The sequence below is a fragment of the Giraffa tippelskirchi genome, chromosome 8, assembly GCF_054371585.1.
Source record: "Giraffa tippelskirchi isolate mGirTip1 chromosome 8, T2T-mGirTip1v1.2.pri, whole genome shotgun sequence".
Classification (NCBI taxonomy): Eukaryota; Metazoa; Chordata; class Mammalia; order Artiodactyla; family Giraffidae; genus Giraffa; species Giraffa tippelskirchi.
Genome location: NC_137282.1, coordinates 27,188,701 through 27,214,897, shown reverse-complemented (window position 1 = coordinate 27,214,897; position 26,197 = coordinate 27,188,701). Strand labels below are relative to the sequence as shown.

The following is a 26,197-nucleotide window of genomic DNA, read 5'->3' as shown; positions in this document are numbered from 1 at the left end:
AGGACATAGAAGCCAAGAGGCCAAATAAGGGACAATTTTAGCATCAGAATGAAAAAATGATAGTTGACCTTCTCCTAACAGTAGACTATTGACTGATTAATGTTTAAAGAAGAAGAAAGTCATTTGGCAGCCGTCATAGTAATAATGCAGGCCAGAAACACCCATGACTATTCATTAGTGGTAGAAACTTTGATGAGGAATGGATTTTTGTCTTAAAGTACCTTCACAGAGGGACAAAAAGTGATTTTTACAGTGAAGAGACCTGGCAGACTACAACTTAGTCAAGGGGTTAAGGTGAACATTACTGAATGAGACAAAGCAAAATGATACAGCACCGATAGGCCGCACTGAGAGCGGAGCATCACATTTGAAATTCCCACCAAAATATAGAGGGCTTCCCCGGTGGCTCAGCTGATAAAGGATCTGCCTGCAATGTGGGAGACCTGGGTTCAATCCCTGGGTTGGGAAGATCCCCTGGAGGAGGGCATGGCAACTCACTCCAGTATTCTTGCCTGGAGAATCCCCATGGACAGGGAAGCCTGGTGGGCTACAGTCCATGGGGTCGCAAAGAGTCGGACACGACTGAGCAACTAGGCACAGCACAGCACATAGATGGTTGAAATATATTAACACTAAATTATCTATTTTAATTACTGTATCAGAGATTTGTAGGAAAAGATATCACTTGTAGGAAACACATTCTAAAATAATTGAGGGTAACAGGGCATCAGGGCAGCAAAGCTGTTGAAATTTGAAGCATTTTGAAAGAAAAAAAAAGGAAAAAAACATCAGGAATCTGAAACAATCTGTTTTCTGGAGCAGGCTGTGCAGTGACCTGGCTCTTTGCAGGAGAATAAAACACTTCATCCCCTTATGTTTCCATTTCTTTATCTCTTAAATGAAGGAGTTGGACTAGCTTATCTTAAATTCCCTATAGATCCAACTCTTAAGTTTCTCAAGTTCAAGAGCATTGCAGTTAGGGGTTAGATGAGACTGGGATAAGGGGTCAGGAGGTCTAGAAGGAGAAACACTGGTTGTGTTTTGTTAGAGGTGAGCGTCTCTGTGAGGCCAGGCAGAGGGTGAGGACATCAGAGAAAGGTGAAGCCTGCAAACAAAGGATTTGAAGGAAGTTGCACAACTGGTAGAGACAAGGTTTTATTTTTCACTGGGAGGTTTCTTGATTCCTTTCTCTTTCTCTTCCCTCCGTCCCTTTCCTCCTCCCCCCTCTTCCTGCCTTGCTTTCTTTCTCTAGCAAACATTTATTAAGCATTTCTCACATTCAAGGCACTGTGGGGAGAACAGGCAAAAAAAGATAAGTTTCTGTTCCAGATTGTTTACAGTCTAGTAGAAGAGAAACTCAGACAACACACACAAACACACACAGCCCTCTGCAGAAACTTCTTTCTGTTTCTCCCATTCTGATGGTCAGAGCTGAATTAGTCTCTTGATCTTCATGTCTTGAGAGATTCCTTCCTCTCTCCTCTCCCCCGAGACACTGCTTCCCCTTTATTTGATTTCTTTATAGACGAGGTGACATGTGCCCTTTTTTTCATTGATGGCTGCAAATTTTATCAGAGAAAGGAAATGCCTTAGTCAAGTGAGCAGTATTCCAGAGACTTTATCCACCTAATGACTCAAGGGATAAAATTGAAGTTATCGCTTTGATTTTTAAATCTCAGAGAAACTTGACTTTCCCTTTCCTATCACAGAGAAAATTGCAATTTAACAATTTATGTATAGAATGGATAACTTTATTAGGGTAAAACTGTGAAATACAGCATGAATGAGGTTCCTCTTAAAGATGTAAACCATGTTTTGAGCAGGTAAAATGATAGCACATATTAATTTACATACTATTGTTATATTATGATATTATACTATAATGTTGGAGAATTTGATATGTATGCCAGTGAAAATCAGTAAGAGAGTTCATCCTTAAAAATTCATATTATTTTCTTTATGAGTAGTTTTGGAAGAGACATGGACAATGATATGGTTTGAATAAAATATGTCTTTAATGAATTTCCAAATAAATTTTTCCCTAATGTTCATCCTTGTTCATTAAGCCTACATAAAAGAGACTAAAGCAGCCATTAAGTAGTGGTTCAATGGCTCTCTGTTTAAAGTGTGCACTACTGTTCCAACCAATAATGTGTCTATTGTCTTGGAAAATGCTAATTGCCAAATTGATTGTGATATTCATGTTCCAACACTCCAGTCGAACACTGAACAATGTCCCACATGATGATGGAAAATAGCTTGTTGTTTGAAGCACAGTGACAGCAGGTTCACATCTATCACAATCGTGAAAGATGGTTTGTGTACCATGATTGCTTTTCTAAATGAGAATGGCTCAGACCAGAGGAGGGTAGTACAAGATATTAAACTATGCTTATCCTTCTCATTGGTGAAGTTGCCCAAGATTAATAGATGCTGAGCAAGGAAACAACATTTTACATATCCGTGTTGGATTCTGCGAGTGGCTGAGAAAGCTAGCATGGCATGGCAGAATGCGTGACGCTCTAGGAGTTCGAAACTTGGCTCCAGTTCTGCTCTGGCCCTCCCAGTTTTGTAATGTTAGTAAGTGACTCTTTGAGATCTCATCAAAGAAATAAGGGTTTGAATGAAATAACTTCTGAGTCCCATTTTTTAAATGAAAAATATCACTGTCAAATTTTTGGCTTAGTACTTAACACGGGAAAAAGACAAGTAGCTTCCAACAAGTCTTTCATGAAATAGTTACCAAGTCTCTTTATGTGAGAGAACTGTGCTTATGCCAAAAGTACAAAGATGAAAATAAATATTAAAATATAGTATGTGTCATCAAGAGTTTATAATCTAGCCTAATACTAGGAGACTAGTGATAAAATTAGTAAAGCAATGTTACAATAAATAACAAAATATCACCAAATGTAATGCAAGATCCTGGATTGGATAGTGAATCAGAAAAAAAGTTGCTGTAATGAACATGGTTGGGAAAATGTATTGAATGAGTATCAAACTTATAGTATGTGGTAACTGTATTGTGGTTTTTAAGAATATTCTTATTCTTAGGAGACACATTAAAGTATTTGGGGTCATGAAATGTGCAACTTAGTCTCAAATGATTCAGCAAACACACACACATATACATATACACACCATGTATATATACATATATACATATGTGAGAGAGAAAATGTAGCAAAATGTTTACAGTTGGTGAAAGTGGTATATGGGTTATTTCTTTATGGTTTTTACAACTTAAAGTTTGAATTTTTTCAAATTAAAATAGAATAAATAATGTGTGATACAGTGCTACGGGAATGCATGATAAGTACATTCAAAATAATTATAACAGTGAGTCCATTGAAACAAGATGTTGAATTATCTCATTTTGTGTGTGAGACCCCAAAGATGAGATATACTGCTGAAGTGTCCTGTGATTCTGAAGAGTAGCCCTAGGCACATACCTCCACAGGTAAGAGATGGCCCACACGAAGCAAGCTTCTTCTTCATCAGTCTCTCTCTGCTCAAAGCAGAGAAGAGGAACAGTATTCTGAGGCACAGAGTGTTTAAATAACTTGCTCAAGGTCACACAGTACTGAATCGAGTCAAGGAATCAAAGTCTCCCATTTGCCCAGCACTTCCCCAGACTTACCTCTCCTCTATACTGCTTCTGATAACAGTGTTGAACTCAGTTTGGATGTTAGACTGTTTATTTATTTATTTTTCTCTCTACACTTTCATCTTTAGTTTGGAATGAAAATTTCCGAAAGAGCCCAAATTGTAGTTGCATGATTATCAGTGAATTAGTCAAATTGAAACTTTACTGATTTGATTACTTCCACAGCCCTAATTAATGTGATTTGTCCTGTCTTAATGATTATATGTGATTATAAATGGTTTGTCCAGACATTGATTTTGAAGACTTTCAGAGCAATCAACTCCACTATGCTGCAACTTGGGTCTTTAAAAATATTATATGTTTTAATACATGTATCTAAAGGGAAGCACTTACCATCCAATTCTTGATTAGTAGGACTGAGATTAAAATATGATGAAAGTGATATTGAGCAAACTTTCTCAAGTTCTCATCCAAGATGCTCTTCTCAGGGGAATAATGTGTCACAAGAAAAACACTAGATCAACTTGAGAGTAGATAAGACGTTTTGAATTTAGGGGAATAGAAGTATTTTAGAAGATATTCAGGACCACAATCATGAAAATGTCTAAATTTCAAAAAAAAAAGGTACAGCCGCCTGCTTAGACAAAGATATTTTGCAAAGACAATTGTGACTAGTAACATCTTTAGAATAATTCTCTAAAACAGTAGAAGAAAACGGAGACAGCATGGGGGAAAGAGGCTAGTCTTTTAATTGAAAGTAATGGTAATCTTTGGATTCTGCAATTTTGGGTAAAGTAGTCTTACATTTTATACCTCTGAAGTTTGTTTCTTTTCACTGTGAAGATTCAACCTTCGAAGCAAAACCTGATGGGATGTGCTTTGTTAATCTAGCTTTCTGGGAAACTGTCTTCAGTTGAGTAATAGCCACAGGTCGTGAGCTCATTCACATTTCAACCAAGTGGCAGCTGCAAACTTTAAAGAGCCATACTGAAGTGCTTCCCGTAAATAACCTCAACTTGAGTTTTGAATAATGTCACTTTTAGGTGTTTTTAAAAGCTTTAGTATGTTCATCATGAAGTCTAATGGAAGGTATTTTTGCACTTTGAGAGGAATTATAGTGTGAATATTTTCCAGAATCTAAATTATTTAAATGGTAATCCAAAGAAGCTCCATCTCAGAAGTAACATCATTTTACACATGCCATGGATGAGGAGTCATTGTGCATCATCGCAATCGGGAATGGTTAACAGTGGCTAGTGTAGATAAAGAAGTTATGCAATTAATTACTTACATGTAATATGTTCCTTTTTTTGGTATCTGATATTATTTTTAATAGTATTTCTGTAAATTATCTTGGAATAACAGTTTCCCTACATTAAGAAAATTTTTATGTTTTGTGCACAATTTTTAACCTCTTTTCTTTTTTAACTTTTCTCTCTTTATATTTTTACTTTTTTCAGTTTTGTTGTGATATAATTGACATACAGCACTGTAGAAGTTTGCGTACAGCATAATGACTTATGTATCGTCTGAAATGATCACTGCAAGAAGTTTAATGGACATCTGTCATCTTGTATAAGTACACAAAAATGTTTTTTTTCCCTTGTGATGAGAACTTTTAGGATTTACTGTCTTAGTAACTTTCAAGTATACCATACAACGGTGTTAACTATAGCCATCATGCTGTACATTACATCTCAGTACTTACTTATTTTATACTAGAAGTTTGCACCTTTTGACCACCTGTACCCATTTCTACCATTACTCCCCCTTGCCTGTGGTAACCACCGATCTGATCTCTTTGTCTGTGAATCTGTTTTTTTTTTTTTTTTAAGATTCCACACGTAAATGTAATCGTACAGTATTTGCCTTTCTCTGTCTAACTGACTTCACTTAGCATAATAATCTGCGGGTCCCTCCATGTGGTCACAAATAGCAGGATTTCCTCCGTTTAAGACTGACTAATAATCCATTATCCATCATCCATTAATAGAGAGTAGGTTGTTTTCATGTCCTGGCAATTGTAAATACTGTTGAAATTAAATATGTTCCATTGGATATTCTCCTTTGACACTTGAGGGCTGTTCTGTATGAGTCAGTCTTCAATTGTATTTACTGATCAATATTATAAAATGTTTGCTCTACATTCTGTTTCGTGTATTGTTTCTTCTCAGTTGTGAGACATGCAGGGACTTCAACAGAGATGGAGAGGAAAAACAAAATAGAATTAGGCTAGTGGGTGCCCCTTGTGGAGAGCTGGTCTGTACACAGGGAAGTCTGGTGTTATATTTAACAGTGTCTGAGGAACAGAGGTGACTCTGATGATAGGCAGCGTCGGGTTACTATTCCAGAGGTCCCCAATCTGTTGTCTAGGTCATGGAAGTAGGAAGTCACTAGACAGGGCTGAGGAGGCTGTGAGGGGAATGCCATAACCTAAGCTTTAGGGTGTCCTAGCTTTTTTTGGTCTTAAATCTATATTTTAAAAATTGAAGTATAGTTGATTTACAAACTTGTGTTAGTTTCAGGTACACAGCAAAGTGTTTCAGTTATGTGTATATATATATATATACACACACACACATACATGTTCTTTTTCATATCCTTTTTCATTATGGTTTATTATAGGAGTGTTTGTCTAGCTTTAACTAAGGCCCCACCTGGCAATAATTACCAATCGTTATCAAACAGTAGATACCTCAAGTCATGAAAAGTTACCAACTTTTATCTCTTATTTTCTTTTTAGATGATAGTGTACTAACATACTCTGAAAACCCAAATTAACTTTATTTAAAATCGTATTTTATATGATAACATAGCCAGTGATTGGCCATGTTTAAGCTTTTCTTTGAAAGAGATATTAAAATTTTCATAATTATCATTTGAGTTGAATTCAAGCTTATATCTTTAATTATGCCTCAGGGACTTTTATTGCCTTAGGGTTTTATAATTTACTCTTATAAGAAACAATTAGTTGAAAGTAATTGATGGGATTTCCCTGGTGGTTCAGTGTTTAAGACTCCGTGCTCCCAATACAGGGGCACAGGTTCAATCCCTGGTAGGGGAACTAGGATCTCACATGCTGACCAGCACAGCCAAAAAAAAAAAAAAAGTAATTGAACTTGTACTATGGTATATTAAACAATATTTAGCTTATTAAATATTCATCACATATATATAATAACATAAATATTACATACTTAAATGATCTAACTATATCTGTATACAGCCACTCATTTACATATACACACCCTTATTCATGTATTCAATACATTTAACAGGAACTTACTTGATTCCAGGCATGATGTTAGGACAGGAAATATAGCATGAACAAGACAATCAGGAGGGTATCTGCCCTCATAGATCCTGCCTATCACAGGGATGTCCCTGTCTTCTACTCCTGCTCCCTTTGCAGGCATCACTAATCAGTAAAGACATTCTCACCCTAGAGCCTAGATCTCCTCAATTCAGTGCTCCATGACTGGATCAGAGTGAGCATGGGAGTTGAAATTGATTTCCCATCCCTGGCTCTATGTTAATGACCACGCAGATGGTTAAATTGGAAGATGAAAATGATTAAATAAAGTTCAAACTTTTTATTTGCAAACCGGTTACATGATTTTGAGTCTCTTTCCAGGGACTCTTCACCAAGATAAAATATTGAAAGGTTGAGTAAGATTGGGAAAGGATTTTGTCAAGTAATGATTGGGAAAAGTTCTATGTCAAGAAGGCATCAGGAACCACACTCCCCTTAAGGAGTCACACTCCCTTTGCTCAAGATTATTAAAGGATATTTTCAGGGACAACTTGATGAGTTTGTGGTTAAAAGGCCATAGCACCACAATCATGCTTGAGAAAGTCAAAGAGGTTTGTGTGGAAGAGAAGAACTCTGTATCTGGGAAGAAAATGAATCCCCATCAGTGCAGGTCAACAGAGGTGTGGCTACTCGGCCAGAGGACGTTGTGATGATGTCATTTCAAAATGAATCTTGCCCGAGGGCTTTTCCTGCCAGGGCCTGAAGTGGTAACTGGCTGAAAGGTGTACCACCAGAGACGGAAGCTGACCTGTGATTTCCAGAGCTGAAGACTCAAGGAAAGACACTACCCATGTCACAGGAGTGGCAAGTGATGGGGCCCAGCAGAGGAATCATCAGAGAGCACACACAAGCACGTGCACAAGGAAGTCAGCTTTGTTACATGTGCAAGGGCTGCAAATGAGGCAGAGCTGTGACAGCAATGGTTGCGTAAAGAGCAAGAGTATTCCTGTCACTATTATATCCAGCCTCCTCCAACCCCATCTGGTAAAAACAGGAAAGGAATTTCACCTCCGCTGCTAGCTACAGGCTGCAGTTGAGGGAGGAAGTAAGATTTAACTTGAATCAGCTCAGAATTTTTCAGTATCACCTAGGAAAGGAAATTCACATTACTTGAGGTCATACTCATTACTTAAAGTTATCATGGGCCTTTCTATTATCTACGAAACCATAAGAGTTGTAGAAATGTCTTTGTTGTTCTGTCAAGGGCAGGGGATGGACTATAAGTACCAGCTAGGTTTAATGGGACAGTTGGAAACAAAAGTAAAATTGCTTCTACAGTTTATTCATTCATTCACTCATTCATCCAGAGTGTATTGATATATTGTTGTTGTTCAGTCTCTAAGTCGTGCCTGACTCTTTGTGACCCCATGGACTGCAGTATGCCAGGCTTCCCAGTCCTTCACCATCTCCCAGAGTTTGCTCAAACTCATTTCCATTGACTCAGTGATGTCATCCAACCACCTCATCCGCTGTCAACTCCTTTTCATCTTGCCCTCAATCCCAGCATCAGGATCTTTTCCAGTGAGTCAGCTCTTCGCACCACGTGGGCAAAATATTGGAGCTTCAGCATCAGTCCTAATGAACATTCAGGACTGATTTCCTTTAGGACTGACTGGTTGGATCTCCTTGCAGTCCAAGGGACTCTCAAGAGTCTTCTCCAGCACCACAGTTCAAAAGCATCAATTCTTTGGCACTCAGCCTTCTTTATATTGATACATTGGACCACTTCTACTTATGATAATTAACCTCTTACCCACTGGTTTAAGTCAGTTTAGCAAGAACATTACTGCTTTCATACTCTGTGCCAGACATAGTCTTTGTTTCTATGTCAGATAAAATAGACTCGCTGTCTTTGAGGAGCTTATCATATCATCTAAAGAGCTGTGAAAAAAGAGACATGGAAATCTGTGATTTAAACTTTTTTGATGCCTAGAATATGAATTTATAACTTCAGTAAAATATGTCCAGAGCTCTGGTAAAGATGCACACAGATTATTACCTCTTTCTTTTTAATTTCTAATTCCTGCATACTTTCTAATAATAACAGAAGGAGCATCTTGACACGAGATGAGTTTTTTATTTTATTTGTTTATTTTTGTCTGTGCTGGATCTCACTGACGTGTAGGCCTTATTCTAGTGGCGAACGGGGGCTACTCTCTAGCTGCAGTGCACTGGCTTCTCACTGCGGCGGCTTCTCTTGTTGTGAAACATGAACTCCAGGGCGTGAGTGCTTCAGGAGTTGCGGGCACACGGGCTCAGTAGTTGTGACTCCCGGGCTCTAGAGCACAGGCTCAATAGTGGTGGCACACGGACTGAGTTGCTCCACAGCACGTGGGATCTTCCCAGATCAGGGATCGAACCCGTGACTCCTGCACTGGCAGGTGGATTCTTTACCACTGAGCCACAGGGGAAGCCTAAGACAAGAGCTTTTTAGTAAAGGTTACACATAATATTAATAGTGGGGTACCAGAAAGATTGTAAATGCTGATGTTGTATGTGTTAATTGCAAAATGTGGATGTTAATCCTGAAGAACTATGTGTTAATAAACAATGTATATTGAATATACTGATTAAAATTGTCTGATTAATCCCACAGTAAGTGCTCTAGAGGCATTAAATTGAGCTTTGAAAGAGTTATTATCTACTAGAATCTTCTTAATTTCTCAAATGCTCCTAAAATATTATTTACCACTTGCTAGTTTTTAAAATCATGAGACTAATATCATTTGGATGCTTAAAAATATATAACTAAAGTGATAAAATAAAAAATTTTTCTTCTTCCAATAATCTACCTTACCTTTCTAACCTTACTTTGTAGTTAGCTGTTGTACACAAATAAATCTCTGGAGACATTGTAATACTACAAGGTTTGGTTTCAAAGTGTATATTCATACGGAATTCCCTTTGCTTAGCACTTAGAGCTGGAATTATGAACATAAAATATATATATTAAAACCTAATTCAGGAAAAGAGAGTATGTCAGCCTCCTGTTGTAGAATATACATAGAATTCAAGTGCTCAGAGCTAGAGCGTTCAAGGAAATAGACACTTATTTGTTATGGGGCAAAGAGAATCAGGCCTCAGCAGGACATGAACCTAGAATTTCCAGATGTACAAGCTGAATTCAGAAAAAGCCGAGGAACCAGAGATCAAATTGCCAACATCCATTGGACCATAAAGAAAGCAAGGAAATTTCAGAAAATGTCTACTTCTTCTTCACTGAGTATGCTAAAGTCTTTGTGTGGATCACAACAAACTGGAAAATTCTTAAAGAGATGGAAATACAAGACCACCTTACTTGTCTTCTGAGAAACCCGAATGTGGGTCAAGAAGAACAGTTAGAACCTTACATGAAACAACTGACTGGTTCAAAATTGAGATAGGAGTACGGCAAGATTGTATATTATCACTATTTATTTAAGTTATATGCAGAGTACATCACGTGAAATGCTGGGCTGGATAAATCTCAAGCTGGAATCAAGATTGCTGGGAGAAATATTAACAACCTTGGATATGCAGATGATACCACTCTAATGGCAGAAAGCAAAGAGGAACTAAAGAGCTTCTTGGTGAGGCTGAAAGAAAGTGAAGAAGCTGGCTTGGAGCTCAACATTCACAAAATTAAGATCATGGCATCCGGTCCCATCGCTTCATGGCAAATAGAAGGGGAAATAGTGGAAACAATGACAGATTTTATTTTCTTGGACTCCAAAAATCACTGCAGATGGGGACTGTAGCCGTGAAATTAAAAGATGCTTGCTCCTTGAAGAAAAGCTATAACCAACCTAGACAGCGTATTAAAAAGCAGAGACATCACTTTGCCAACAAAAGTCCTAATAGTCAAAGTTATGGTTTTTCCAGTAGTCATGTATGGATGTGAGAGTTGGACCATAAAGAAGGCTGAGTGCTGAAGAATTGATGCCTTTGAATTGTGATGCTTGAGTGTTCTCTTGAGAGTCCCTTGGACAGCAGGGAAATCAAACCAGTCAGTCCTAAAGGAATCAACACTGAATATTCATTGGAAGGACTGATGCTGAAGCAGAAGTTCCAATGCTTTGGCCATTTGATGCAAAGAGCCAACTCATTGGAAAAAAACCCTGATGCTGAGAAAGATTGAGGGCAAAAGGAGAAGGGGGTGGCAGAGGATGAAATGGTTGCATGGTATCACTGACTCAATGAACATGAGTTTGAGCAAACTCTGGGAGATAGTGAAGGATGGGGAAGCCTGGCATGCTGCAGTTTATGGGGTCACAAAGAGTGAGACCTGACCTAGTGACTGAACAACGAGGAGAATTAAGAACATAAGATATCCACAAAATTTGGCTTCCACTAAACAACAGCATTTTGTAGAATACAATAATGCATGTTATCAGTTTCATGAGTAAAATTAAGAGATTTTAGATAGAATGAGCCCGCAGGGACTAAACATCAAACACAGACTTTTGAAGGCCAAGATGACTCTACCCACAGAGCGTCTGCGACATGGGGATTTGCAGTTGCTGTGCATGAAGTGCTGTGTGGCTCTGTCTCCATGTCAGTAACACTGGGTAGTGCATAGTGCAATATGTCTACTGCATATTGACATATCCTTGGCCTTTGTCACTTTCCATTTTTCATTCCTTTCATTCCCCCAAGGAAATAATCCAGAACCGGGGACTCTCAAAGATGATTTTATGTCTGTGCTTGGCATGGGGAGCACAGAGAAGGAAGTGAAGCATAAGAGTGGACATGGGAGCAAGTAGGATCCTAGTATAAACTAGAGGAAAGTGGGATCATACTCTTTTAAAACGTTTTTTTATTTATGTTTGGCTGTGCTCAGTCTTCAGTGCTGTGCGTGGGCTTTCTCTAGTTGTGGCAAGCAGGGGCTACTCTCTAGTTGTGATGTGCGGGCGTCTCATTGCGGTGGCTTCTCCCGTCGCAGAGCATGGGCTCTAGATTGTGCACAGGCTTCAGTAGTTGTGGCCTGTGGGCTTAGTTGCCCTGAAGTATGTGGAATCTCCCCAGACAAGGTATTGACCCTGTGTCCCCTGCATTGGCAGGCGGATTCTTAACCACTGGACCACCAGGGAAGTCCAAATCATACTCTTTATAGACATATTTCATGGTAATTCTTAAGTTCTGTTTTTAGGAGCTTTTGTGGTATTTCTCAGGTCTGACCAGACTTGAGTCCTCTGGACCAAGAGGGCAACTCTTCTGAGGGATGTTCTATGTTTGGCTTTCATGTGTGTGTGAACTTTCATTCTTATGCAGAGATTTCTAAAAGCACTGGTTTGTTGATAGTCTGGATCTTACAGTCACTGTTGTCATTTTCCCAGTGATGGCAGAAAATATGATTTCACTTGACCCCTGTTATCCAGACCTTCATGCATCCTCTTTCTACGAGATATTTCCTAACACAGCTTATGAATTGAAAGCTGAACAAACATTATTAAGTGGCTCCTAAATGGTTTTTAGGTGAAGTGGATCATAATAATTCAATACCAGTCTTCCTCATCTGACCCTAAAAGACTTGGTTTTAGTTTATTTTTGTCAACGGTTTCTTATTCTATACAATATTTAAGCAAAGGACTGTAAGAAGAAATGTAGAATTAGTTGTAGAGATAAAGCCCATTGCTGTAGTATCTTAGTGGGTTGGGAATTTGGGTGTTAAGGGCTAATCCTCTAGGTAGAATGTTGTTTTTATTTAGTCACTAAGTCATGTCTGACTCTTTGTGACCCCATGGACTGTAGCCCACTAGATTCCTCTGTTCATGGGATTTCCTAGGCAAGAATATTGGAGTGGGTTGCCATTTCCTCTTAGAATTTTGTTAGATGGTATAAAATATATCACAAATATGAACCTATCCCTAGAAATGCCAGTTTTATATAGAAAAGTGGCTATTTTTTGTTGAGATTCAGTTCCGTCTCTAATTTTGGTGCATTTCAACAATGAATCTTTTGTTATATGTGGATACATAAACTTGTCATCTGAATAGCGTTCCAATACTAAGGCTGTGGAAATATGCTTAGAACATAAAGACATATTTTTAGAGAAAGTGTTCATTCTCCCTGTCTATTTAAATCATTCTTTTGAAAACATTTTGTAGATTTTCTGAGTATGAAGGATGTTAGCTAGAAATCTAAATTATATCCCAGTGTCTTTGGAATGTACCTGCCTTTCATACACCATCATCACTGCAGAAGAGGTAATTCTTGTTGCCTCATTTGTAATTCTGTCATATAAATTTTAAAGTTTCACAAATCGGCCATGATGGCTAATATACTATTAACATGGTTACACATCTCTTTGGTTAGTTTACATTCTTAATTAATCATGTCTCATTTTCTTTCTGGCTTTCATAGCAGCTTCTCTTAATTTTAAATCGAGATTTATAGAAGAGAACGTTTCCTGAGAACTCTCCAATTCTCCTATCTTTAAAGAAATTCCTTCCCAAAGGACCCCAATTAGTCAACATTGAAGCCAAGAGAAGAAAAAGCGGCACCTGCTGTAGAAGGTGAATGCTGAAGGAGACTCAAAAGCAAAACTTTTGAAGTATGCTTCTGTCACTGACTGTGTGGCCTGTGAGACTGTACTTCATCTTCCCTGGCTTCATTTCACTTGTCAGTTAAAAAGGGCATAATATTTATATCCACAGTGTCTTGCAAGTCATTCATTTTTCAATTTTCGTAATGAACACTTTGTTCATATTGAAGCGAGCCTGTACTATGAACAAATGATAGGCCACAATGAAAAACTCCCTTCCTTCGCGAGAGCCCCAGGGACGGCTCCATCTCCTATTCAGCGTCACAGCTTCGCGGATGGATGAGTCCTGCACTGCTGCCTAAAGGTCAGTGTGCCAAGTATTTGCTGACTCAGCTGAAAGGATAAAGCCTAAAGTTTCCATCTACCTGTGTTAAACACCTACTGTCTAGTACTTGTGTGTGTGTGCTCAGTCATGTCTGACTCCTTGCTGCCCCATGAACTGTAGCCCAGCAGGCTCCTCTGCCCATGGAATTTTCCAGGCAAGAACACTAGCGTGGGGTGCCATTTGTGACTCCAGGGAATCTTCCCGACCCAGGGGTCAAAGCTGTGTCTTTAGCGTCTCTTGCATTGGCAGGTGGGTTCTTTACCACTAGTGCCGCCTGGGAAGTCCCCTCTAGGACCTACTAGAATAAAATCTGGGAACACTTGGGGAAGAATAAAATCTTGTTTTTACTGAGAGCCAAAAGTTTTGTGTTCCAGGACACTATTGTTCCGTAGCCATACCAGAGAAATAAGATATTGGGTGTAACTCACTTGGCTTTCAAATGTTCTCAGAACCACATGTGAACAGCCTTTGGCCAGGCCACATTTCTTGGGCTGCACTCATCTGAACAGCCCTTGCCAAGCGAATGCATGCCAGGGCAGCACTTGGCTTAGTGGTCCTCACCAGCAGAGGAGTGACCTGGTTACCAGAAGGGCTCTGCTGTGGCTCCCAGTTAGTGAGGAGTGATGGGGCTGGAGGCACTGGCCTAGTCACTGCTAGCTGGTTTTCAACATTTTCCTTAGAATGTGCCATGTCGGCTAAAACTGTCAGGGTAGATAACATAGCCTCAAGCATACCCCTGTTTCCTAATTTGGTTTTAGAGGGGAAACACGGGGCAGTGGTATTTCTCATTAGGCAATAGACAGTGCAACACTTAGCATTTTGATTGAGAAAATAGGATTGTTTCATAGTCCGGTGGGCTCCAAATTGTCCTCAGATCTTTATTGCTTGGTCCTTATTAATTCAATAAGCAATCTGTATCATTAATATAGAAGACAAAAAGGTTTCATAAGTGAAGTTCAAAAAAACTGAAGTGATAATAATATAACTGAGAACAGAGTTTCATTTATTTTTTATCTGCAGCAGATTGTATTTTTGGTAACTTCCATGCAAACAATCCAATATGGTCTTCCTCTGAAGGTGGTAATTGAGATGACAAAATTGTGGCGTCTCCATTGACTGTGCTACCATGGAAACACATACGTGTTTGTGTGTGTGTGTATCTCTGTGTTTAGTCACTAAGTCACGTCTAACTCTTTGTGACCCCATGGATGGTATCCATCAGGCTTCTCTGTCCATGGGATTTCCCAGGCAAGCATACTGGAGTGGTTTGCCATTTCCTCCTCCAGGGACTCTTCCTGACGCACGGATCAAATTGCGGGCCACAGTAGTTTAATTATACCAAGAGTTACTATTGGAGTAAGTAAGCACAGACGTGAAGAATCTTCTGCAGTACTTCTCACCACACCCTTTGCCCCCAAACACTGCTTCCGCTTTGGGAAAAAAATCACTTTTCTACAATAGCAGTTAATGAAATAACATCTGTCCCATTAAACAACTGTACATTGAATAATAACTACATTAACAGAAAAAAGCCCCTGAAGTATAACTCTTTGGCATCCTTTTCTTTGCCAAGGTCTCTGGGAGCCATGCCAGGAAAATACAATAAAATTTCCTAGCCTAAAAGTTGTGTCCTTCCTTCCCCACTCTGTGTCTCCATCGTCTATGCCATTAAAAAAACAAAACAAAACACTTTATTATCTTACTAGAAATTTGAGAGCCTTTCTTTAGTTTCTTTGAAATTTGCTTTGTATTTTCAGTGTTGTGGTTCTGTTTCAATGGGATGATATTATAACCTCTTCATAAGACCATCATCTCTCTTTGTAGCTGATTTCCCACATTTTCAGTGATCTGTGTTTTCCAGAAACGGATGCAAACGCTTCATCACTGTACTTCATGGGGCTCTTATCTCAGCCTTGCTACACTTCACATGGTCTCTTCCTTTGTCTGAATCTCAAGGCATAAGGAGGCAGGGCCATTTCTAAAATCAATTCCTGGCAGGAGAGAAAGGGCCTCCATGCATCAGGAAACCATTTCAAAGGTTAACAGTGTATCCAAGGGCATTAATTAAACTTCTTTCTCAAATGAAGGCTCAGTGCTGTCAAGAGGTGGCGTGTATGAGGAGACAAGTCCAAAGCTATAGTTTCCTTCAGAAAAAAGAAATGAAGCTTTTCACAGACAAAGCCTATTAAGCACATTCACCTCCCGATTGTTAGATGTAAGAGAGATACAGCGGAACGGCCCTTAACTCAGGAACAAAGGGCGCCTTCTATATTCTCTGTCACTATGGCCTTGTCTAATTCAAAGAGCCCTGAAGATGGTGATAATTAAGCAAATGATTGATATCAAACCAGAGATGAATTTTTCGGTGCATTTGATATCAGTTTTCTTCAGGGAGAGTATCTGTTTATTCCTTTTAGCATTGATCCCCACATAGGAGATTAAAAATGACATAGCCTTTGTTAAACAGTTTAAAAGAATTGGAGAATTTTCTTGCTGAGGCTTTGACGGATGAGATCCTTTGCCAACTTATGAAAGGAGAGAAATGGGAAAAAATTACAGAATAACTATCACGGTCACTTTAGTTAGGGCATTTTCATATTTACATCTGCTATCAGCATTTGACAAAATGATGTCAAGGGCAAGGAAATAAACAGCCTGACTTTTGTTGTCACATGGGTACTAAGCCGTATGAAGATGAACTGCAGGCATTAGAAAATCGTAAGGGAACTTTGGGCACACAGACAGCCAGAGAGGCTTATCCAGTCACCAGGCAGTACCGTATCTCCTGTTTCTTAGATGTGAGTGAGTGGCATGTCAGAGATTAGGTAGAAAGTACATGATGCAGAACGAAAAATCCGCTTAAAATATGTCAGAAAATTTCAAAAGATTGTTTCATTTAAAAATTTCATTTTTGTATTAAAATGATTCAACCTACTTTTTTTTTATATATAAATTTATTTATTTTAGTTGGGGGCTAATTACTTTACAATATTGTAATAGTTTTTGCCATACATTGACATGAATCAGCCATGGGTTTACATGTGTTCCCCTTCCTGGACCCCCCACCCACCTCCCTCCCCATCCCATCCCTCTGGGTCATCCCATTGCCCCGGCCCTGAGCCCTTGTCTCATGCATCGAACATGGAATGGTGTTCTGTTTCACATATGATAATACACATGTTTCAATGCTATTCTCCCAGAACGTCCCACCCTCACCTTCTCCCTCAGAGTCCATAAGACTGCTCTATGCATCTGTGTCTCTTATTCTGTCTCGCATATAGGGGAATATTACTCAACCTACTTTTAAGTAGAGACACACCGTGCTCAGACACTCACTCGTGTCCGACTCTCTTGCAGCCCCATGGATCCTTCTCCAGGGGATCTTCCTGACCCAGGAATGGAAACCACATCTTTGGCATTGGCAGGGTTCTTTACCACTGAGCCACCTGGGAGGCCCAGTAGAGACATGATAGCTGCTAATGTTCCATGAAGAGATTGCCGTGAGGGAACAGTGAATCCCAGGTCTCAGCCTCAGGCTTTTATTTTCAGTGTCAGGAGAACTTTTCAAGCACCCACTCCATTTCCCTTTTCCCTCTGGACTCGTCTTGTCTCTGTCTCAGTGGCTCACACCTCTTTACAGACACAGATGGTAGAAGAAGAGAACAGAGGGGACTATTTTCGAGGTGGAGGGTGTCAGGGGCGGCCAAGCCTGGATAATAGCTAAGTAGATGAAGGCCAGGAGGAAGCACGGGAGGGTCTGAGGCCGGGTGCAGGTGATGGCATCGTACAGAGTTTAAAGCTCCAAAGGCAAGGCCACCGTGTGAGGTGCAGACGAGTCAGGAGAAGATGGCGAGTAGCTCCCGAGACTCAGACTTGCTTGGTTCCATCCTGAGTGTGTGTTTTCTGAACAAGACGGGATTGGCTTAGAGCATATTCCTGCAATAGTGGAAAGTGGCTGATCCAAAATGAATCAGAGAAATCCAGGCCCAAGGAGAAAGTGAGATGGAGGACCATGCAGGATCCTGGTGTTCATAATCCAGAGGAGAGGCTAGAATTGTGGAATATATTGTAGAAACAGGAAAGTCAGATGAGGGATCCAAGAATCCAGAATTGGAATACATGAAAATAAAACACCCACAATGGAAATAAGGAGAAGGAAGAGACAAATAAATAACACTATGAGTGAAAAGAGGTTCCTCCTCTAAAGAGAAATTAAAAAGATAATAGCAACACTATCAACAACTATATTCTTATGATTCTGAAATCTGAGTTGAAATGGCCAAATTCCTGAGAAAATATAATGTGTAGAAGAGATCTAAACAGAATTAAAAGCTTGAATAATTCTGTAAGTATTAAAATAAATTAGTCTTCAAAAAACAGATAAGTAATAAAAATCTTCAATTAAAACTGCAGAATAAGGTGATTATATAGGTGATTTCTACCAAATTTTCAAACTGTAGAGTATCCTTAATGTAATTTTTAATTTAACAAACTCTTCTTAATCATCAGAAAAAGAGGGAATATCTAATTTTATGTCAAAAACCAAAACCATGTGAAAGGAAAATGTGCAGGTCAATTTTACTTTATAATATAGGTGTAAAAATTCTAAAAATAATTTATATTCAAAAACTAGAAAATCAAATCCAATGTGTATTACAAAAGAAAATGTACCCAGACAAGATTGGATTTATTTACAGCAGGCAAAGAGGATTTATATTAAAAAATATAATTCCCATTAATAAACATTTAGATGGTAAATAAAATTAACATTGAGCTTTAACATATTAGAGGCTCAGAGAAATCTTTCCATAGAAAAACCTATGTAAATTTGTTCAGCTCGGATTTTTTTCAAATTTTCCTTGAACACTTAACTCTCGTTCTCCTTGTTGTTCATTCTCTAAGTCGTGTCTGACTCTTTGTGACCCTATGAACTGTAGCACACCACACTTCCCTGTCCTTCACTATCTCCCTGTGTTTGCTTTAACTCATGTCCATTGAGTCAGTGATGCCCTCTGACCATCTCATCCTCCATTGTCCCCTTCTCCTCCTGCCCTCAATCTTTCCCAGCATCAGGGTCTTTTCCAATGAGTCGGCTCTTGGCATCAGGTGGCCAAAGGATTGGAGCTTCAGCTTCAGCATCAGTCCTTCCGGTGAATAGTTAGGACATGAAGAATTACTTAAGCATTTGTTACTGAATATTTAAGCTGTAAATATATAGAAATGTTTGAGTCTCTCCAGATAGGTTCTATATATGTAATTTTTCTTTTAGAACATCATGTTGTGATGCATTAGAAGTGACTCCAGGGCAAAAGCCATGAGGAAGGAAACTGTAGCCCTTTCATTACTAAATGAGCTAAGGACTCTTTGACTTGTTTGCATCACATCTTTCTAAAATACAAAATTATAATCTTTATCATTTATTTCACCTCCCTAGAGTTTTGAGCTCTCTGGATTAGAAAAATATATTTTTTAACACTGAACAATTTGTGCACATTTTGTATTTGTGGTACTTTAATAAAACTTACCAACTAAAATTTCTTCTGTCACTTTTGATAAATTGTGTGGTACCCATTGTCTAATAAAAATAGTTTCAAGAATTGAAGCCTCTAACTTCCATAATCAAGAGCCTACAAAGAAACACAAGGCCCTCCCTTCTGGGCACATGGCATTTTGGTGTGGTCATTCTGTCATGCCTGCTCCGACATGGGCATGTTCACTTGAGAATTATTCAGACACTGCATTTTTTGCATGGAGTACATGATATTTACGCAGATGTCATGACGAAAAATAGAAAACCACTAAAATTTTTACTACAAAACATTATAAAATTTTGTGTGAAACATACAGCCTCCTCCAATCTCTGATTCTCAACTAGAACCTAAGCTCCAACTTCTCCCTAACTGATACTCTATCCTAGAGAATCAAAACACCTTATGGCCAGAAGGGTATTTGAAAAATAGTGGGCACTAGTTGATGATTTTTAAAGGACTGAATGGATGATAACTAGAATTTTACTTTCCATACTGACTCCCCACACCCACTCTGGAAGGCAGGACTTTTTTCTTCCTTTTTAAAAATGATGGTGTGCCTAGTTCTCAAAACAGATCTACACTTAATGGATGGATTAATAATTATTGCAGTTGTTAAAGTGAATGACTGAGGCTGTTCAATCTAACACTAGACATTTATTGAAGACACCACATTTTCATATGATATGTGTATGACTTTTAAGGAAGGTTATCGAGTATGAATAGTACAAAGAATAAAAATAATGAGACCTAAGGCAAAGGGGAAATCTCTATAAAATAATAAAAATAATAGCCTCTAAGTTGGCCCCCAAGGACCTCACCTCTTTGTCTCCATGCTTTTGTGCAATTCCTTCCCTTCGAACGTCAGCTGGAAATGGTGGCTTCCTTTTAATTGAATAGAATGTACCAGAAGTGATCACTTCTGAGATTAGGTTACAAAAAGACGGTAACTTACATCTTCTCTGTTGCTTTCTCAGTCTGCCATGAATGTGAGCTGACCTGTGGACAAAGCACCTCAACAAGGAACTGAGTGAGTCTTCTGACCAACAATGAGAAACTAAGGACTTCAGTCCAACATCCTGTGAAGAGTCACATCCTATCAGCAACTAGGTAAGTGATTCCAAGAAAGCAGATGCTCCTTTCCTTAAGCCCTGAGTTGAGAAGACAGCCCTGTCTTCTCAAAATTTGATCACAGACATGCATGAGGCCTTGGAACAGAGACACTCAGCTAAGCTGCACCCACAGAAACTGTGAGATAATAAATGTTTATTGCTTTTTAAGCCTTAATGTTTTGGATAATTTATTATGCAGCAATAAGAAACTAATACATTCAGAAATAAAATTAACACATCAATACATATATTGTATTGTGTAAGTTAATGGAGAGCCAAAGCAGAGAGAGACACCACTATTTACAAGAAATAGTATCCAGACAATAAATACGACTCAATTGTTTAGAAGAATCATTGCTTTCCTACATGTTGGAGTCAGAAGAAATATTTCCCATCAGTTCTTTTTAGGTGATCCCTGGTGATATCTTTAATATCATCACTACAATGAATAAATAGTGATCCATAGGTTTACTCTCAGTAGAAAACATCTCTAAGTGTATGTCAATGACAGAGTGCTGAGGCTTTGTTTGTGAATATTTTTCTAAGAGGCAACAAAAATAGTGTAAAATACATATTATTTTGATGGTCAGGGTTGATCTTAGGAGAAAACTTAGAATATGCAGATATATGTATGAATTCTAGCTCTTTTCTTAGTAAGAATTGGAGAGTGTAAGCTTTAAGGTTGTAATCAAAGCAAGAACCAAAAGTAAAGATATTTTGTTATGCAATTTTAATGTTTTTTTAAAAATTTATCTTTTTGAAGTATAGTTGCTTGACAATGTCGTGTTAGTTTCTGGTGTACAGCAAAGTGATTCAGCTTCATATACATTTTTTTTCATATTTTTAAATTATGGTTTATTACAGGATATTGAGTATAGTTCCCTGTGGTATACAGTAGGACCTTGTTGTTTATCTGTCCAATGTATAATAATTTGTATCTGCTAACCCCAAACTCCCAATCCCTCCTGCCCTCACCTCCCCACCACTGGCAACCACGAGTCTCTATGCCTGTAAGTCTGTTTCTGTTTCATAGATAAATTCATTTGTGTCATATTTCAGATTCCACATAGAAGTGACATCATATAGTATTTCTCTTTCTCTTTCTGACTTCTTTCGCTTAGTATGATCATCACTAGATCCATCCATGTCGTGCTGCAATTTTAAAAGATCCAAAAATTTAAAAAGAATCAATAGGGTAGAGGGTAGAATCAAGGTCCTTTTAATAAAATTAAGTACAATGGTTAATACTTTTGTAGTAAAATGTAGGCAAGCGACATTAGAAAGAAGTTGTTGAAAGTGAGGGTAAGACAAGTCGTCTCCTCCTCCAGCAGCTGCTCAGGCCAAAGTCAACGACTAGTTACAAGGCATAAACTTGTCTGTGAAACAGCCCATGAATGGCGACCAGAGCTTTCTGGCCCTCAGTTGTACTCAGTTTTACTAAGTCTCAGTTGTACTACGTTCCTGTCTGTGAACCTGCTCACTTTATCCTGAACTAGGAAATAACTCTATAAGGTGTCCAGAAATGAATAGCATCTGTTTTCCTTTGCTCACTGGTAGCATGTATTCTCTCAGAAGGACAATTTATGCTGTTTCAAGCAAACAGGATCCTGTATTCCATGTGTTATTAATGACTAGGTCATAATTTTTTTGATTAAGAAGTTTTATTAACTTGACTCTTTTTCTTTTTAATCCCCTTTAATTTTCTACAAATACTATTTCTGTCATATTTATATCCTTGATATAATTGTTCCCATGGAGAACTTTAAAAACACACTTTCCACTTATGCAGCCTTCTTACAGAGCAAAAATCGCATTTTCTGCTCTGTCTTTTCCCCAATTTGATCAAAAGGAACATGAAATTGTGGGGATGCATGCAGGGAGATTTGTTAGTCTTTTCTTATTTACTTCGACTGTGAGGTATTAATTGAATTTGGGGCCCTCTCTTCAAGAATACACTATTTACTGTCAAATAAGTTGATGTTAGTGGATCAGATATTAGTAGGGTTTTCTATGATAACCTTGTAAGGTGGGTTAGAGTGCTTCGGGGTTCTGGAATAATGGCTTGCTTTCTTTCATGTGCAAACTTGGGTTTTGTTTCTGACTATCTCCTTTGAACACCCTTGGTCTGCTGGAGAGTCAGTATATTTTTTTATGTAAACCTGAATGATCTGAGGACAGCTGAATCACTTATTACTGCCATTTTAACAGACACAGCAGATGATCACATGATTGACTCAGTGATTGTGATCATTATTGATTGTGAAGATAGACTACAAGAAGCAATTAATACTGTTATGCCTACTTCTTTGTTGAACTCATGTGACTTTACTCATTGGTAATTGAGGCTTGCCCATGTTTGAGGCATGATTAAAACTTGAAAGCTGAGAAGATAATGAAAACCATTTTAAAATAGGAATGTGGCATATGTTAATGTAAATCAGCCATCCAAATTTCTTAATGAACTCATTCAGTACTTAGATAATTATTCAGATATGGAAATAGTGGAGCCATCCGATAATATCTCAAGTGCATTAAAGAGCATCCATATATGTGGAATAGATTATTATCCAAAATAATTTAAATTCAGCTGCAATTGTAGGATGAACATATTACCTCCTATATCTCAGCACTGTTATATTTCCTTTTTAAAGTGGGACTTAGTTCTTTACTGATTACTCTGGGATATTCAGTTGTTTGCAGTGGGGCTCCTCATCATTGCTATGAATTAACGAAACGGCTCTGTTTTCCTTAGTAATCAGCTGAGTAGAAAGTGAGGAAAAGATAACACATTCTGAGGGCTGCTCAGCACTACCTTTATCTTTCTTTAATATTTGTTCGCTAAATATGGAGTATTAATTCCCTCTCTAATTATCAAGGACTCTTTGGCTTAATGGGCATACCCTTGCAGGCACCTTGCTTATTTGCACTCTCTTTTCACTTTGCTCTTTCGAGATGTGTTATTTATAAACTGGCACAATAGTCCACAAGCATTTCTATGGAAAAACAGAAAAAAAAAAAAAAAAACTTCACCAATATTAAATAGCATCTGAGAGTTTTAAGCCTTCCCTTGAGTATCTTCTGGGCTTCCTTGATGCTCAGAGGGTAAAGAGTCTGCCTGCAATGCGAGAGACCCGGGTTCGATCCCTGGGTTGGGAAGATCCCCTGGAGAAGGAAATGGGCATCTTCAATGATGTCTCATTTGATCCTCCGGAAGCACTTCAGAAATAGCTACAAGGGAATGTGCTTTTCAAGGAGGAAATAGACTCATTGGAGCATCCTGTGTGTAGGTGGGTAAACTGAGATTCAAACTTAGGCCTGGTTGTAAAGCCCACAGTTGTGACAAAGCAGCACAGCCTTTCATTTGTCCTGCATTGGCTTAGATTTGGCCATCTCATCAGCATTTCTCTTCCATTTTACTACTCTGCAAGTGACACTTAGAATTTTTCCCACCTTTACCTTGTCATGGAAGATCAGAGATGTTAAGTTTGTGTGCCTCTATTTTTCCTAGACTTTGTGAATATTGTGTAAGCTAATTCTGTGGTAAACAAAATTCTTATGTTAATATCAATGGGCATTTTCAACCCAAGTAGAAACATTGGAAATTTGAGCTAAAATTAACCCTGCCGTGCTTCCCTGGTGGCTTCGATGGTAAAGAATCTGCCTGCAATGTGGGAGACCTGGGTTCAACCCCTGAGTTGAGTTCAATCCCTGGAGGAGGGCATGGCAACCCACTCCAGTATTCTTGCCTGGAGAATCCCATGGACAGAGGAGCCTGGCGGGCTATAATCTGTGGGGTTGCAAAGAGTCAGACACAGCTGAACAACTAAGCACAGTGTGTGTCTATAATCCAAAATATACTACCAAGCTAGGTAAAGACTTGTCATTTTGGTCAATTTCTACATTGCCAATGTAATAATAATACCAACAGTAACTGTAATAATGAACTCTGTGCTTTACTGATAGTAAAATGTAGTCTAGGCTTTCACCCACACAGAAACATTGCTAAGTAGGTTATGATTATCCAAGTTTATCAAATGAGAAACAATATGGTATGTCATGGTTAAGAGATTCACCCAAGGTCTTACAGCTAGTAAGCGGCTGTGTTAAACTAATATTTTAAAACTTGCCCATCCCTGGTTAAGATCATATATTTCTCTGGTATTAGTTATACGTAACCTTTTCTCCTAAAACCTGCCCTTGGTATTGTGTTTATTGTGTTCGAGTTTTGTTTCACCAAGAGTTATCATGGTGACTGCTGAAATGATTTTGAAATCAGTAGTAATTACTTATACAAAGAGGATTTTGAAAATTCACAATTCTTCACCAAACATCTCATCGAGAAATTAAAGATCTCACTCCTGCTTTTCACATGAGGGGAGAACAGAGCCTTATACATTATAATCTGCCTTTCCCTGTTGGTTCACACTGCGTACATTGAGAGAGTTACCTGCGGATGCCAAGACAAGTGTTGTTCAGAAAATGCTTTACAGGTAGTACTGTCTTTCACAAATCCCATCGATTAGCAGATTGTGGTGCCACGTACATGGATATAACTGGCTCTGAGAATGATGAATTCAGATTAAAACAAATGAAAATGCCATCTGCTGCGTGGTTAGATTATTAACCTCACTATGATCAATAATCAGATATGGGGCTCTATCTATAGCTTTCAAAAAATACCTTGATTAAGCCCAAGTATTAATTATGACAAGTCTGTAAATAGCCAAAACTTAAGCTAAATTGAAAATTACCATTCAAAAATCTTGAAAAGAGAATATTATAAGAGGTCTTATTTGACATGGGTAAAAATCGGAAAGATTGAAAGTGGGAGGAGAAGGAGATGACAGGATAAGATGGTTGGATGGCATCACTGACTCAATGGAGTTGACTCCAGGAGTTGGTGATGGACAGGGAGGCCTGGTGTGCTGTGGTCCATGGGGTTACAAAGAGTCAGACATGACTGACCGAATGAACTGAATTGAACTGAAAAATAGTATTTTAGGTACAGAAGATACTCTTATCTAGAGGTCTTCCAAAACTTCAATTGCCTAATGCCAATTTATATATATATTTACACATTACACATTTATATAATACATATTAGCTTCCCTGGTGGCTCAGACAGTGAAGAATCTGCCCGCAATGCAGAAGACTTGGGTCTGATCCCTGGGTTGGGAAGATCCCCTGGAGAAGAGAATGACAGCTTACTCCAGGATTCTTGATGGAGAATTCCATGGACAGAGGAACCTGGTGGGCTACAGTCCATGGAGTCACAAAGAGTCGGTCACGACTGAGCAACTAACACTTTCACGTTTCATAATGCATACACAAAAGTAGAAAGTACAAGTTGTGAAATAAAATATATTCCTTCTGCACTCGTAATGGGTTGTAAAAACTGTAAAAATCCTGGAATTCTACATTGCATCATGGAGCCTAATCCAGACTTTCACCCCCATAAATCAGTTCATATAAAGTTAGTCAGCTATAATTTGGTACTTTTTGTCCTACTCTTACCCTGTTAGGTAACTCGAATGTTTCTCTAGCAAAGTTACAAAGAGTAGGTAAGTCTCTCATTTTATGCATTCTATAAACCATGATATAAACATGATTAGAGAAGAACATTCCTATTAATACCCTGTATCACCCATACAACCTCTGTTGACTCTGTATTTTGCCCTTCACAAAGAGATGATACAGTCACAAACTGGAAGAAAGAAAGGCATCTGAATAGTATTTCTTTGTCAATTCATATTCACCACTTCTAAATCGCATCCTCTTGTTTTTTGCTA

The 26,197-nt window shown here is 38.5% G+C and overlaps 1 long non-coding RNA gene across 1 annotated transcript in view; it reads left to right on the top strand.

Annotated features, from left to right (window-relative positions):
• Positions 1 to 26,197, top strand: part of LOC145518098 (uncharacterized) — a 72,253-nt gene that overhangs the window by 23,884 nt on the left and 22,172 nt on the right. The window contains exons 3-4 of the long non-coding RNA XR_014062611.1: positions 13,263 to 13,747; positions 20,274 to 20,406. This is a non-coding gene — a long non-coding RNA (uncharacterized LOC145518098). The remainder of the gene's footprint in view (positions 1 to 13,262; positions 13,748 to 20,273; positions 20,407 to 26,197) is intronic.